Source organism: Carassius gibelio, chromosome B24 (genome assembly GCF_023724105.1).
Source record: "Carassius gibelio isolate Cgi1373 ecotype wild population from Czech Republic chromosome B24, carGib1.2-hapl.c, whole genome shotgun sequence".
NCBI lineage: Eukaryota > Metazoa > Chordata > Actinopteri > Cypriniformes > Cyprinidae > Carassius > Carassius gibelio.
The window spans coordinates 22,953,310-22,967,786 of record NC_068419.1 but is presented as its reverse complement, the minus strand read 5'-3'; positions in this window follow the sequence as shown (position 1 = coordinate 22,967,786).

The following is a 14,477-nucleotide window of genomic DNA, read 5'->3' as shown; positions in this document are numbered from 1 at the left end:
GAGCTGTCATTTCCCCATTCTCTGTCTTTTATGAAAACATCCTCTCTCGCTCAAGACGGCGGGGGGCGGAAGGCCTCGCTCGACAGATCGAGCCGATAAAATGTGCACGCTCCCAAAGACAATGAGCGCTGAGCCACAGACTGTGACAAACGTCTGAACCTGCGTTCCTACGGTCTATCCGATAAAGAAAAACAACATGGGGAAAGGGGAAGCCACATGTTAGAGCAAATGAAAAGTGCATCACATTTTCCTTCCCCGCACGCCTGATCCTACATGCCGTTATCTCTTAGCACGCTGATATATTGCGATGCTTTTAAGACACCCAGCGAATGAGAACGGGTCTCCGCAGCCCCGGGAGAGATGCCTCACTCTCGCCGATCGGCTGTCGCTATTGGATTTCTGACTTTTAACTGGGTTAACCTACTTTACTGTGAATACAAATTCAATTGCCACCACAGCTGTTTTATTTGGCGTGCGTGTCTTTCCCTCTCTCGCTCTCTCTCGACAGGCTGTGTAACCACATAGAAAACAATTTCCCTCTGCGGAGCACTGGCAAACCATAAAATTAAAATGAAGTGCCATTACACGTTCACAAAGCAAAGGGGGTCCTTCCTTTTCTACCCTCCCTCTCCCTTTCAATATTGACACAATGCTTATCCCTTTCCCGTTGCCGTTTATGTGCTGCTTGTTTGCCATTGAGGCTAGCGATGCTATGTTAGCATGCTAGCCTCACCTTTAGCTCTCTTTCTCTCTTTCTCTCTCTCTTTCTCTGTGCTTGTGTGTATGTGTGTGTGTTTAGTAATGGTTCTTCTCACTGAGACACTAAATAAAGCCATATGAGGCAGCCAGGAAACCTTTCAGGACTTCATTAGGGCAGTGGGAGAGGAGAAGTTAAGCGTTCCAGCAAGCTGGTACTGTTTAGCTGCATAACATCAACAAGAGCACTCACGCAGCAGCCTGCTTGTACCCCAAACAACCCCCTCCACCCTCACCAGCCCTTTATCCATCCCTCTATGCTCTGCTCAGGTGGCGAGGGCCATGCAGGAACCCCTCGTTCGCCTGAGTGCCACTACCCAGCCGGGGGCAGCCCAGACTGACATACCTAAAGAGCTCTTCTGAAGCTAACGGGGTTATAATTGCAGTTTGCACAAATTGCATGCACTCCACAACGAGAATGACAGAGAGGACCAGTGCAACCAAGCACACTAACTTCCTGGAAAGCGCTGATGTCGACCGCAGCCTGGGCCACTTTGTTAAAGCTATCTGACAGAGCCCAAACCCTGCACACACTACAGCTAACACGTCATGATCGGTTTACATCTCAGTATCATTTGATTTTCGCTCTTTTGTTTCTCGTCTCGGTCTCCGTGCATCTCTGACGTCCCGAGGGCAGGTAAGGGTTTGTGTACCGGCTTTCTCTCGCTCTCTCTAATAACGGCCTTCAGGTAAGTGTCATCTGTACAGAACCGATCCGTTTACATCACATACTAGCGGAGCTGGACTTCTCATCCTTGCATTGTGTTGCGTTTGTGCATGTGTATGTGCGCTGGACCTTGTGCTGAATAACGTTCAATAAAATATTCTGTTGTTTTCATGTATATGTGCAATATTGAGTGCTATTTTTCATACACTAAACATCAGCAGCGGTTGTTTTTCTCAGCGTTAGTTGAATCCCACAAGCATGTCTGTAGCATGATGCTGGGGGACATGCGTGTGTTTTTGGTATTGTTGAGTATTGCTCAGGCTTTGTTTGAGTGTGTGTCTGGTGTGCTGGAGGGTAGACGACTGTACTAAAGCGCCACCTAGTGACACACACCCTTCATACTAGAGTAAAGCTACACAACAGAGCACTGCCCAACCCCCAAACCATCTCCAGCAGTCTAGCTGTCTGTCTGTCTGTCTTTGCTTTAGCTTCTGGAGAATGGCTACATTTAACAATTGCAGTAATATCAGGTCTTTAGCATTAATGTATTGTATTATATCCAACCAAAAAAGATCTCTGATGACTGACAAAAGCTCTCATTTATGCTAAGTACCAAATATTTCTAATTTATTTCTCCGGAAAGTCCCTACAAACTCAATGGACAGCATCTGTAACATGTTTATTGGCACAAAAAAAAAAACATTTTTTATTTATTTATTATTATTACATTGTAAGTCTACTGCACTCCATGGTCAGATGTACTGTACTGGCAGAATAAACAAATATATATATATATATATATATATATATATATATATATATATATATATATATATATATATAGCACAACATTTACATGAATGTGCTATTTGATTCTAAAGTTGTCTAAATCATTTTTTTTTTCACATTTTGCTATTTTTAATAGTTTATCATGATTAAAATGAGTAAGTTTAGTGTTATATAAGTACACTGAGGTTGAAATATTGGAATATAACTTCAAACTGACAAGTAAGCAATTTTATAACCTTAGTCTTATGTCAATTCTAATGTTCAGGTCTTGCGGCTATTAAAAACAGTGTAGAACTTAACATAATTAAAAATAATGCATAAAAAATAACTGAAACTGCATTTTCAGTTATTTGAAATGTTTGAGTTTCCAATTTTTGAATGCTGTCTCCTGGATCTTGGAAAATCGGAGCACAGTTTAAGGCATTGGTGAGATCTTCTCTGAAACTGTATAGGATTAAATAGATTCTCAGGAAATCTAAACAAGTAATGAGTCAAATGTTTGGAAATAGATCCCATACTGCAGCATGCATCTCTCCACCTACTGGGAAACAATTAAACCAGAGTAAAAGTTTCCGGATGAGCTTCAATGTGCCCTTGAATATGAGGCTTGTCAACACGGATCTATCGATGCGGTTCCCTCGCAGTTACAGTCACCCGCATCAAAGCTCAGCTCACAAACGGCCGACAGTGACGAGCGCCTGTCACTGCCCATAAAGGTGATGCACACACACACACACACACACACACACACACACACACACCCTACGGTCCTTGGCTAGTCTATTTATTTTTATCGCAACAATGAAAATTTGCATTTCACACACACACACACACACACACACACACACACACACATGTGTTCCTGCAAGGACAAGAAGATGGATTAGATTGACAGTGTCACCTTCCTAATCTAGATGAACTCTCAGAGACAGAGAGACAGATGTGACACACAAGGAATTGGCAGGATAACATGCGTTCTTATTCATTCTGATGTTAGAAAGTTTCTCCTTACCTAATCTTAATAATAACATGTTTATTTATTAGAGGACATTAATATGGTGATATTAATTTGGAGACTAGCTATCTATCTATTCTAATAATAGTTTGTTGGTGCTTACTTCAGATACTGATGTGTATAAATTATGTGTACGATTTCCTAAAATAACAATACAGCAATAGTTTTAAATGGTGACGGAGGAATACAGTCTCCTGAGGGGTAATCAATAATCTGTAATTTTTCGGGAAATAATTTCTCCCCCAGAATTTCAGATGAGATCTCTGCAACATCTGAAACTCTGTTTAGATTTGTCAAGATCCCAAAGTCTAAAGCTTTTTTTATATGAACTCAAACAATTCTCATTCATTCATGACCAAATGATCCAAACTATGCTTCCCATGTTAACTCTTTATCTCTACACTCTTACTGCATGTCTACTAGGCCTGAGCCTAGTGATCATCAGGATCAACATTTGATTTGTTACTTTTCACTCATGCCATATGCAGGCTAGCATGAAATAACTGGGAAATGAGTATGAAACGTTAACTATATGCGACATTCATCTAAACACAAAGCCACATCACAGTGTGTCTTCCAGAAGAGCAGCTTTATGGAGCGGTATCTGATGATGCGTTCCTCATACGTCCACATCAGAGCAGAGACAGATGTTAATCACACACTATATGAGCACACACACGTTTGCAGAGTACCCATCATTATTACTGTGACTGACAGACTGAAACATTGGACTGCATGTTTAGATTTTCTGGGTAAATCAACCTTTAACTGTCTGCATTCACAGCCATGTGGGGTGAGCCCTCTTTCACCAGCATACTAAATGAGCAATGCATCAGAGAATCAGAGCCTTTTGTTTTCTTTGGATTTAATGTTATGTGCAAATCAATGACGTCACATGAGAAATAAGGTACTCTTAATTATAAATTATTTTTATTGTTTATTATAAATATATAAATATTTCTGACAGTAAAATACTGTACATGTATATAATGCCTTTAACGTAATTGGCTACTGCTGCCTAAATGGAAGTTATTCCTAGCTTTGTTAACAGATCATTGCAATCCATGTAAACGTGGCCACTGATGCTTCTGTGTCTTGGAATATTGTTTTTGGAATACTTTCTCTACAACCTATCCTCATTCTCTTTCTCATCAGAGTCTTTTATTTGATTTGCGTAAAACACGTCCTGCTGAAATTACATCCACATGCGACTGCAGGCTCTGGCACAAAGCTCAACACCACACCAGCAACAACAAACAACACACTAACTACAACCATTAGTTTAAATTCTTGATATCCTTCACTCACAAATCTGCTTTATGATTTATTCATGATTATTAGATCCCTATACACTGTGATAAAGATAATCCACGGCACACTCTGTGATCTGGCAATGAAGGCTTGTGTTAGCAGGCTAATAATAGTCAAGATAGGTGAGCTAACTTGCAGGATCATATGTTGAAAGCATTTTTCCTCCTTTACTTCCCTCTGATGGCATATTTAGCCTACGGTAACGAGTGGCTACGTTTTCACTTCTTCTGAAAAGCAGGGATTAACAAGTTAAAAGGTTATGGCGTTAGTCAACATTTGCCTTTCAGCTCACCTCAATCACTCAAGACTGTAATTATCTAACATTGTGTCTGACCTCTGGCACCATGCTCGTCTCCTTTCATCCAGCTTTGAGAAAATAAACCGGAATACCATCATACGCTCATTCTTTCTCTCTCCAATTCTGTGTGAAATATGCCTTAGTTAATTTCATTATATGGTAAAATGTTGTCATAAAATATTTAACTGGTCACTATATCTTGCGCCCTGAGCCATCTTTGTTTATTTGACTTGAATGATGAATCGTAACATTTTAAACCCAAAGAGACGCCCGGAATGGACATGGTGTAGAGCAGGACTGCAATGTTTTGGATTGCAGTTTTTGGAAATTTTTAATAAAAGTCTAACTGCCACGTTAGATGTGCGGTTCATTTTAGAATATGCATAAAGTATTATACTAACACACAAATGCAGCTATGTAGAGTACATTCTTTCAGTTAATTCCTTGAAGTGCATCAAAGGATACATTTAAAAAAAATCACATTTATGCTTGTTGACTGCTCTCCTATCTGCTCCAACAAAATGAATAAAAAAATAAACCCCCTTCTTTTGTTTTTGGCTAGTTTTGTACAACACATTTTGAAATATTTACAGTCACAATGGCAATTTAACCCACAATCTTTCAGTGTTTATATTCAGTACGTTCTTTATTTTAAAGAAGTCAGCATGTATTATTGCACATGTGGTAGATGAAGTGTAAAGAGTCATTATCTAAATTAATTTATGTTCTCTGTTTCCAGCACTGTTGTATGATTATATATAAAAACTGTAACAGTAACACATTTTAGTTAATTTTCTAGTTTATATATTTACCACAGAAATTATATCTGAGAGATGTGCTTTAAAATGTACATATTAAAAACCTATTTAAAAACCTCTGATATTTGTAAGGTTGAATGTTTGTGTGTTTTTGTTTAGAGACATGTTGCTACAATTATAAAAGAAAGGTTAAACATAGCTCCTGATGTTGATCAGAAAAAAAAAAAAAAATCTTTTACCTGAATTTTTATGCATGACATCAATCCTGAGCGCCAAAATTAATTTCTGTAAATTATGTGTACTGTAAATCATTTATAAAAGCAGCAACTTAAATGAGTTGGCATGATAATTTATGCAAGAATAGTGTATGCTCATTTCTTGAATGATGCCTGTTTGAACAGAAGAGTTTTTTTGTGATTACAAGAAATATCAGATGAGATATAGTAAAAGTAATGTGAAACATTGCAAGTGGCTATGCTAAGCACATAATGAAAATATGTTTTACTGTAAACAAGCTGACATATGTTGTACCATGCACAATGGATGAAAACATTTCCACAACCTTTCCACTTTTTTTTTTTTTTTTTTTTTTACATAGTTGTGCTAGCTGGCCAGTGGCCTGAGGAATTCACAACAGCAAAAACTTGAGACATGGAAGGCTGGACGTATGCCTGTGGTTAGCTGTGGAAGTGGCCGCGGTGTCCGTCTCATGGCCCCTGACCAGCTGTCCTCGTTCTTCTGCTGGGTCGAGGGGAACGCTCCTTCAGACCAGCAGGTACGAGGAACGTTTCCTGCAGGAGGTGGCTCTCCATTGCAGGGCAGCTGCTATTGCTCCGGTCTGGAGCTCTTGACCCACTTACACTCATCTTTTCTTTCATTTTAAACACAGAGGAACACCGCTCCATACCCTCGCCTTCTCTGGCAGCCCAAACACGCCTCTCGCCTGCTGAAGATTAATGTTTCAGGCCTGACCCTGCTGGGCAGCTGACTACAGGAGAATAGATAGGTTAGAGAAGCAAGGCTTGGTGACGGAGATGGGTTGCTTACCTCAGAGAGCCCCAGAGCTCGGGCGGCATGGTTCTCTTGTCAGCTCCTAGTGAAGAGAGAACTCCCGATCATAACTCAAGTTCTTTTAGCCCAGCTCCTGAACTCTCATGCCCACAGGGCCCTCAGTGGACTCCTCAGGACCAGAACCATGTGAGAGAGGGGTCAGAGAATGGTTCAGTGTGTCAGGTGGAACGGTTGTGTTTCAACTTGAGCGAGTAGTTCGGGCTTATCAGCAAAGCTGTCAGAGGCATTTGCTGCAATTTTTATGTCTTGGCCTCAGGCAAGTCTTTAGAAAGTTTTGTATGGATTTGATGCACAACTAGCTGTCTATGATCAACTATTTAGCAGGCTGTTGTTTAATTAAGAATGCCATTTCAAATCTGAGACACTGCCAAAAGAAGCCATTTTGCTTTTATTTGTTGCACACCCAACATATCTAACATGTGTAGAATAATAATACAATTGAACACAGCAGCTTTAAAAAATGTTGGGCGTCAGATATTGTCCAATTCTTTCTGTCCTACATAAAACATCTTCACACATATATGCATGTGTGTGTGTGTGTGCACACGCATTTGTGTATTTTTTTTTATTTTTCTTCTCACAATAACTTGAATGTTGAAACTTGGAGAGACCTCATGGCAAATGCAAATGCTTGGCTTTTTGTCTTTAGTTGTTTTTGAAGAAGTTATAAATAGCCTGTTGCTATCTCAACCTGTGCTTTATAAAATTAATATGGAAAACCAGCTGCAGTTGGAGGGAATGCTGGAGGTGTCAATTCAGTGAGTGACAGGCCTGCAGGCACATGGTAAAATGCTGCCGTTTTGCAACATGTAAAAACCCGACACATCAAACACACACAAACAGATCAATTACACAGGGTTATTACTGTGTACAGGTCTGTGTTTGCATGTTGAGGTGAGGACAAAACTAGGATAAGAAGAACCAAAAATCTGCATACATGGATTAGATGTACCTAAAACAACACCTGCACAACGGACAGAGGTAAACACACTCTCCAACAATTTTTATTTTTTTTTCCAAAAAGCGGCCGTGCATTGCAGTGGTTTTGTCAGTTATGTGTTGGAACGGGATCATTCACACACTCATGAGGAGCACAGCAAGTCTTCTGCAGCAAGTCGGAGGGGCCGACCCAAGCTGGGTCGCTGCCAGTGCAGTCGTCAGGGGCCGACGCGCTGGCCTAAAGCGCAGACCCACCCTCTCTCAGTCTATATTTCCTTCTCTAACTCTCTCCCTGTCTCCCAACGGCAGCTGCGCTTTTTTGGCTGCAGCTGCAAGGTGTGAGTGTGTGTGTGTTCATGGGCAGGAATATCTGCGTGTGTGTGATTGCTGGAATCCTCCTCGCTTCAGTTTGTGTGTGATCTGTAAGAGTGCCCAGCAATTACTAAGCTGGCACTATACGCTGTCTGTTTACACACACACATATTCCTACTGGACTTTATTAAAACACCATCTGCTGTCAGCTTACACACACAGCAAAGTAGGGGGAGAAACGAGCCGGGCAAATATTTCTTAGGAATATCTGAAGACGAGCTGCAGTTGCAGCATCACATACGATCAGCAGGTTCATGTGCTCTGCAGTCTTGTGTGTGCCTCAGTGTGAGGGGCAAGAAGAGTCACTGGGGGAAAGGGTGAGAACAGATCTTTTTGTCTGTCTCTCCAAATTATGCAAACATGCATCCCTGCATACATACACACACAGAGTGGGTGTAGAGTCCCGCAGTGCTGCACAGGTGCTGCATGTGCTTTGGCCGGGCCCTCTAATGATAGTCTGATGGTTATTTCATTAGCTCTCATGTTCTCAGGGAGATGTCATTTAGGATGAGCAAGCGTACTGATTGGACAGTGACTGTGGGCGAGCAGATGAGATGTGGATAGATTACATTTTATAGCTCTGTTTTATGTTTCTATACACTACACAGAACAGTTACTTAAAGTAAAATACATTTACACAACTGTTTTCTAATCAAATACGATGAAATAATGCAAAAAGCCATTATATTTAATAATCCATAATTGTCCTACCCAGCCACTCTCAGCGACTTTTTTTTTTATTCCTTTTTGCTAAGTCACATACTGTACGGTAGCCCTTGTCTACCGTGAGCTATTGCAAAATACCAGTCATCATAACTGAACAATAAGTACAAAATATGTTATGAATGGCTTTAAATACACGGTGTCGCATAACAGTTTTGTGTTTATCACGTTCAGCGGTATCTCATCATGGTTAATGTGATGAAATACGCCTGTTGTTACTTTAGTATGACACCTGTGTGAACTGAAGAGAATTATGGAAGCCGCATAAGAAAAATTTATAATAATTATGGCATAAAACAGTGAAAATTATGAGACACATCAAGATTATGAAATAAACAGAACTATGTAATAAGTCGTAATTATTACAAAGTCAAAAAAATTTGACTGCCTTAATTATTGTTTTACAATTTCTCAAAATTTGACTTCTCATAATTTTGACTTTTGTAAATGTATATGTATATGTAGAGCAAATGGTCTTCCACAGAGAACTGACTTAATACATCAACTAAGAATGCAATGTCCAAAACAAATCATTTCATAATGTATGTGGCAAAAAAAAAAAAAAATTATAAAAAGAAGAAGAAGAAGAAGAAGAAGGAGAAGAAGAAGATAGAGCAAACTTTGCATATGCTTACAATAATTATACACTTAGACGTGTATGCATTTTAAACACAGCCTGAACATGAATGCTTGAGCATCTGAATGCCTCTTATGGGTATGTGTGATCATCTTAACATCACCACAATAACACTGTGATTTGTGAAGATGATGTTCTAATCATTTCTCTGTGCTGTTTGTGCAATGCTTTCTCTGCTGGAGCAGAAGAGGCTGCTGTGATTTTGTGTGAATGCATTCACACCGATTACAGTCAAACTCCTGTGTGTCTGTCTCTAATTGGATTTACATGTTTTGGATAGGGTCAGCGTACTCTTTGAGAGTGATGGGCCTGTTTTATACACCTGATTCAGCAATGACTGCTCAGGCTCAAACACTGAAAGGGGTTAAAGAACAAAAGCATATGCTGTTTGAGTTAGCACACTCACTGATGCAAGAAATCTACGTGGTCACTATGTGGTCAAGAACGCATCACAAGCAGACAGAGAAAGGATGAGTTCAGTGGAAAGGAAAGACAGATGTGTGATGGTCCACAGGGCATCCAAGGTGAGTAAGTACAACATGAGGTCATTCTGACTAATGAAACCCAGTGATGGAAACATGACAGCTCAGGGATGCTTATATCTCATTAGTACTAGTATCACGTGAATTCAAGACTAAAGGAGATGACCAGACCCCACCACTCAGCATTCTTCTGATTCGCAAATTTATTTGCAGATTAATTTGCCAATTTACACGTTCAAGCAATTTTAAACCACAAAAAATAAAAAATAAAAACGGAACGAAAGACAACTTTGTTACTCAGGAGCTGTTCTCGCAAGCATTCTCAAGCATAGAGACGTGTTTCAGACAGCGCGTGAATGAAATAATATCAAAAACCCTTCACTGCATTGTCATTCTCTGTGCTTTATTTATTTACTTATTTACTTGGTTTTTGTTTTTTATTTCTTGCTTATCCAAAAATCATCCGATCTTTGCCTCAAAAACCAGAGTAGTTTCAGCTGAACCACTATATAAATAAATATATAACTCAACCCTGTCCCCGTCCCAGGTTTGCGGTAATTTTATTAAATTTATTCTTAGTCCGTTTTGTAATAAATATTGGAGACTACTGATTTGTCTCTTTATTCTTAGTATACCAGAGGTGTCCAATTCTGCTCCAGGGACCCGTTTCAATAAGGAGGTTCAACCAACTTGAACTCTGAGTTGACTTACTCTGAGATGGGAAACTCTGAATTTTTGGGTTCAGAACAACTGAATTGTGTAAGTTCATTCAACACTGAGTAGGTTGACACAGAGTTTAGGGTGTGCACCATGAAAAGCCATGATCAATGGAGCGCCAAAATGACGATTCACCAGGGCAATAGCTCCTGCCAAAAATACATCTACATACATCAGACTCAACAAAAGTTTAATTCTTATCACTGTTATAATATCACGGGTGAAAATTGGCACAACGGTAAGTTATTTAACTAATAGGTTATTCATTTTCATGGTGAAAATGTAAAAGTAGCAGTTCTTTGTAATAAGTGTAAATGATAATTAGATGCTATTTATACTTTATACTGGCAAATACTATTTGCACGTCAGTATTGTTGTACACTAACTGGATGCAAAAATAACAGTGTAAATTATTATATTTATTAAAATTAGTTGTATAATTATTAAACACTCGTTATGCACTTTACTTCCACTTTTAGAACATTTTCTTCATTTGTATTAAAAATTAATTCTAATGTGACACGTGATGTGAAAAGTGAGATCAAGCTCGGCAAAAACACTTGCATGAAGCATGCATGAATGAATGAAGTATTTAAACATTGCTTGTGCTTTAAAAAGGTGAGGAGACTGACTGAAACTGGGTTTACCAAAGAAAACCTGTTCCCAACCAGGCTAGGTTCATAGAGTAAGCTACCATGGTAACTGACTCTGAGTTTAACTTGACTCTCTTTCAGACACAGGCTAGACATACCCTTGCTTTCTCGGATTTGACAAACCTCCCATTCTGAAACGGAAGAGTTTCCCTCACTTTAAAGTTAACATACTCAGAGTTTTCACTTAATCTACTTTCTGAAACGGGCCCGTTAAGGGTTACTATTAAGTAGAGTTAGCCTCAACTATGCTAAACACACCTGAACCAGTTAAACAAGGTCTTCAAGATTACTAGAAACTTCCAGGCAGGTGTATTGGAGCAATTTGGAGATAAAATCTGCAGGATTACACCCAATAGCGAATCACTAGAGGAAAGACCTGATCCAGAAAAATAGCCAGCATTGGGGTATGGTTCCTTTTAAAAGTAATGCATTGTATTGATTTTCTCAATAATCAGAATTGTTTTGGTTTTTTGGGGTTTTATTTTTGCACCCTCGGATTCCAGATTTTCAAACTGTTGTATCACAGCCAAATATTGTCCTATTCTAACAAATCATACATCAACGTAAAAGCTTATTTATTCAGATTTCAGATGATTTGTAATTCTCAATTTCAGACAAATTTACCCTTATGACTGTTTTGTGGTTCAGGGTCACATGTAGCATTACTCTATAATAGCAACTAATTGCATTTATTAGTTCCTTTTTTCCTTATGAAAAGTGCTGCATTACTTTACTTTTGTGATACTTTATGCCCTGTTTCCACCGCAGGAACTTTGGCCTAGTACTCAGTGTGTTTCTACCGCAGGAACTTTGGCCTGGTACTCAGTGTGTTTCCACCGCAGGAACCAGGAACTAAATAAAAAAATATTACTGTTATTGTGTGATGAAATGTAATATTAAAAGTATTTCAGGTGAGAATGTTGTTGTTTAAAACTCAAATCTGTGGTTTATTGAAAAAGAATGTGCCTTTTCAAAAATGTGTTTCGCTGACTTTGGAGACGTGAGCTCCAAGCGATCGACGAGAGCTCAGTGATCATCTATACGCCGAGAGTAGCCTCACCTCGGCTAGACCTTCTGATGTGTGCCGCTGGCTCTGATGTCTCTTTAGTGGTAAAACATAAAACAAAATTTGTTTTGGGTAAATCTAACAGGTTATCTTTGGTCTGTATTCTATTTATTTATATGTTAAAAAGAAAGTAAAAAAGGCAAATTTATATAATATTTTGTTTCATTGTAATGGCTGTATATATATATACACATATCCCTGAACTAAGTAAATTTCTGCAGCTGTTATTATGTTTAAATGAAAACGAAAGGAGGCAGTGGTATTTGATATCCTATTTCATTTTATTGTAAATGTAAAGTGAGGAAAATAGCAGTAGCCAAGGCGAGCTGACTGATGTTATCAAGTACGCTGCTGTTTGCAGATTTACTGGATTTGGTCGTCGCGGACATAACACTCCCGAGTCGAATGCACAAAGTCTGAACTACCGAGGATGCACGTCCAAAATCAGCATAATATAGAATTAAGAAACGGGGGAAAAAAGAAACGCGGCATTAGTCACCTGGGCTGGGGTTCCTTGTTTGTTTTTAATAAATTAATAATAATAATAATAATAATAATAATAATAATAATAATAATAAATAAATAAATAAATAAATAAAAAAATTTTATTCTTTACTAGCTACTTGAAAAAGCAATCTGGTTACTTAACTCTCATTACTTGTAATGTCTTACACCCAACACATAGCCAAGCCCATAAAGCCAGTACTAATACCAGATCTGTTCTAAAGGTGTTTACCCAGATCAATACAAGGCCAGAAAATTACCAAAACCCTCTTAGATCCAGACCTAAGATAGTACCAAACTCTCTTAGATTAAGACAAATATCATACACTTTTAGACTCAGAACACTTACTAATAACCTGTAAGACCAGACTCAGACAAATACTAGATTAACAACAATACTAGGTGCCTCAAGAACCATACCAATACCAGGTCCATTATGAGCCAGATCAATACCAGAGCCTCTAAAACCCCCAATTAATTCAAGACTCCCGGTAGAACCAGGCCCATATATGTCCCAGACCAAGCTTACACATTTTGAGGCCTTGAACTATATCATGACCTATCATTCCAAGAAGCAGGCTGACACTTTTAATAACCTGGAATAAATGAATGCTCATTAAATCAGTATCCATTTCAAACATCCTACATTTAAGTCCACTTATTTTCAGTACTTGCCAGCTTTTCCAAACATGACAAACATTTCCATGGAATTTGGAGAATGGTGAAGATATCATTCAAGCTAATGGTTGAAATAGACTGGACAAAGAGTGTGGTCTAAGACCATAAAGTCAAGGCCTGAATCTAGACCAAGACACAGATTAATGAGACCCAGATCAAGGCCATGATTATGTGGTCATCCTGAGGTCTCAATACCACAAGATCAGGATTCCAACTCAGCCGCCCACAGTCTTTTCATTGACTGTCTGATGCATAGTGCACACAAAAATGCCAAGAGCCTTCTCGATCTGGTTCTTATCTGATTTTCTGACTTTCTGTAACCTCTGGGAGTCAGGGTGAACAGGTTTTTTGCCAGTTTGCCTGGAAACATTTTTTTTTTTTTTTTCAAACATAAGTTTTATTTGAGACATTGATCATGTTTACATGCATACAAGTCAGCTGGTAACAAATATCAGCTTATTAAAATAAACAGTTTTCCCCGTTAACATGCACATCATTAACCTGACAATGCAAGTAAGCTGCATTTACATTAATAAATCAGATTATTTCCCTGTAGTGACATCAAAATATAATCATTTGCATATCGGACTCAGAGTATTCCATACATTTGTCAATTGTGATGTTAAATAAAATTTGGAACATGTCAACTTGCAACATGTCGGGAAACTTACAGCTCATATATTATACTCTCATGCAGTTATAAACGCAGCATTGTGACTGAACCACTTCTACTTTTGCTGCACAAGATGAGAACACATTTTTATCATTTTCTGAGTCATGAAAAAGTCTGCTCGTGAAATATATTTATTTATTTATTTATTTACTGCAAGACGTTTGCTCTGCCTAGATGTGCTTAAATCTGCTCTAATGATGCGTTCCTATCACGTATCACACATGTGCACTTTAATAAGCCGACAGAAAGCAGGTTATTGCGTTAACATGCCAAGCGAAATTGGAGTTAGAGGCAAAAAATTACCTGTTGTGAAGCATTTATGCTCATGCCGTTTATGACCTTACTCCAATAAAAGAAAACGGGTTACC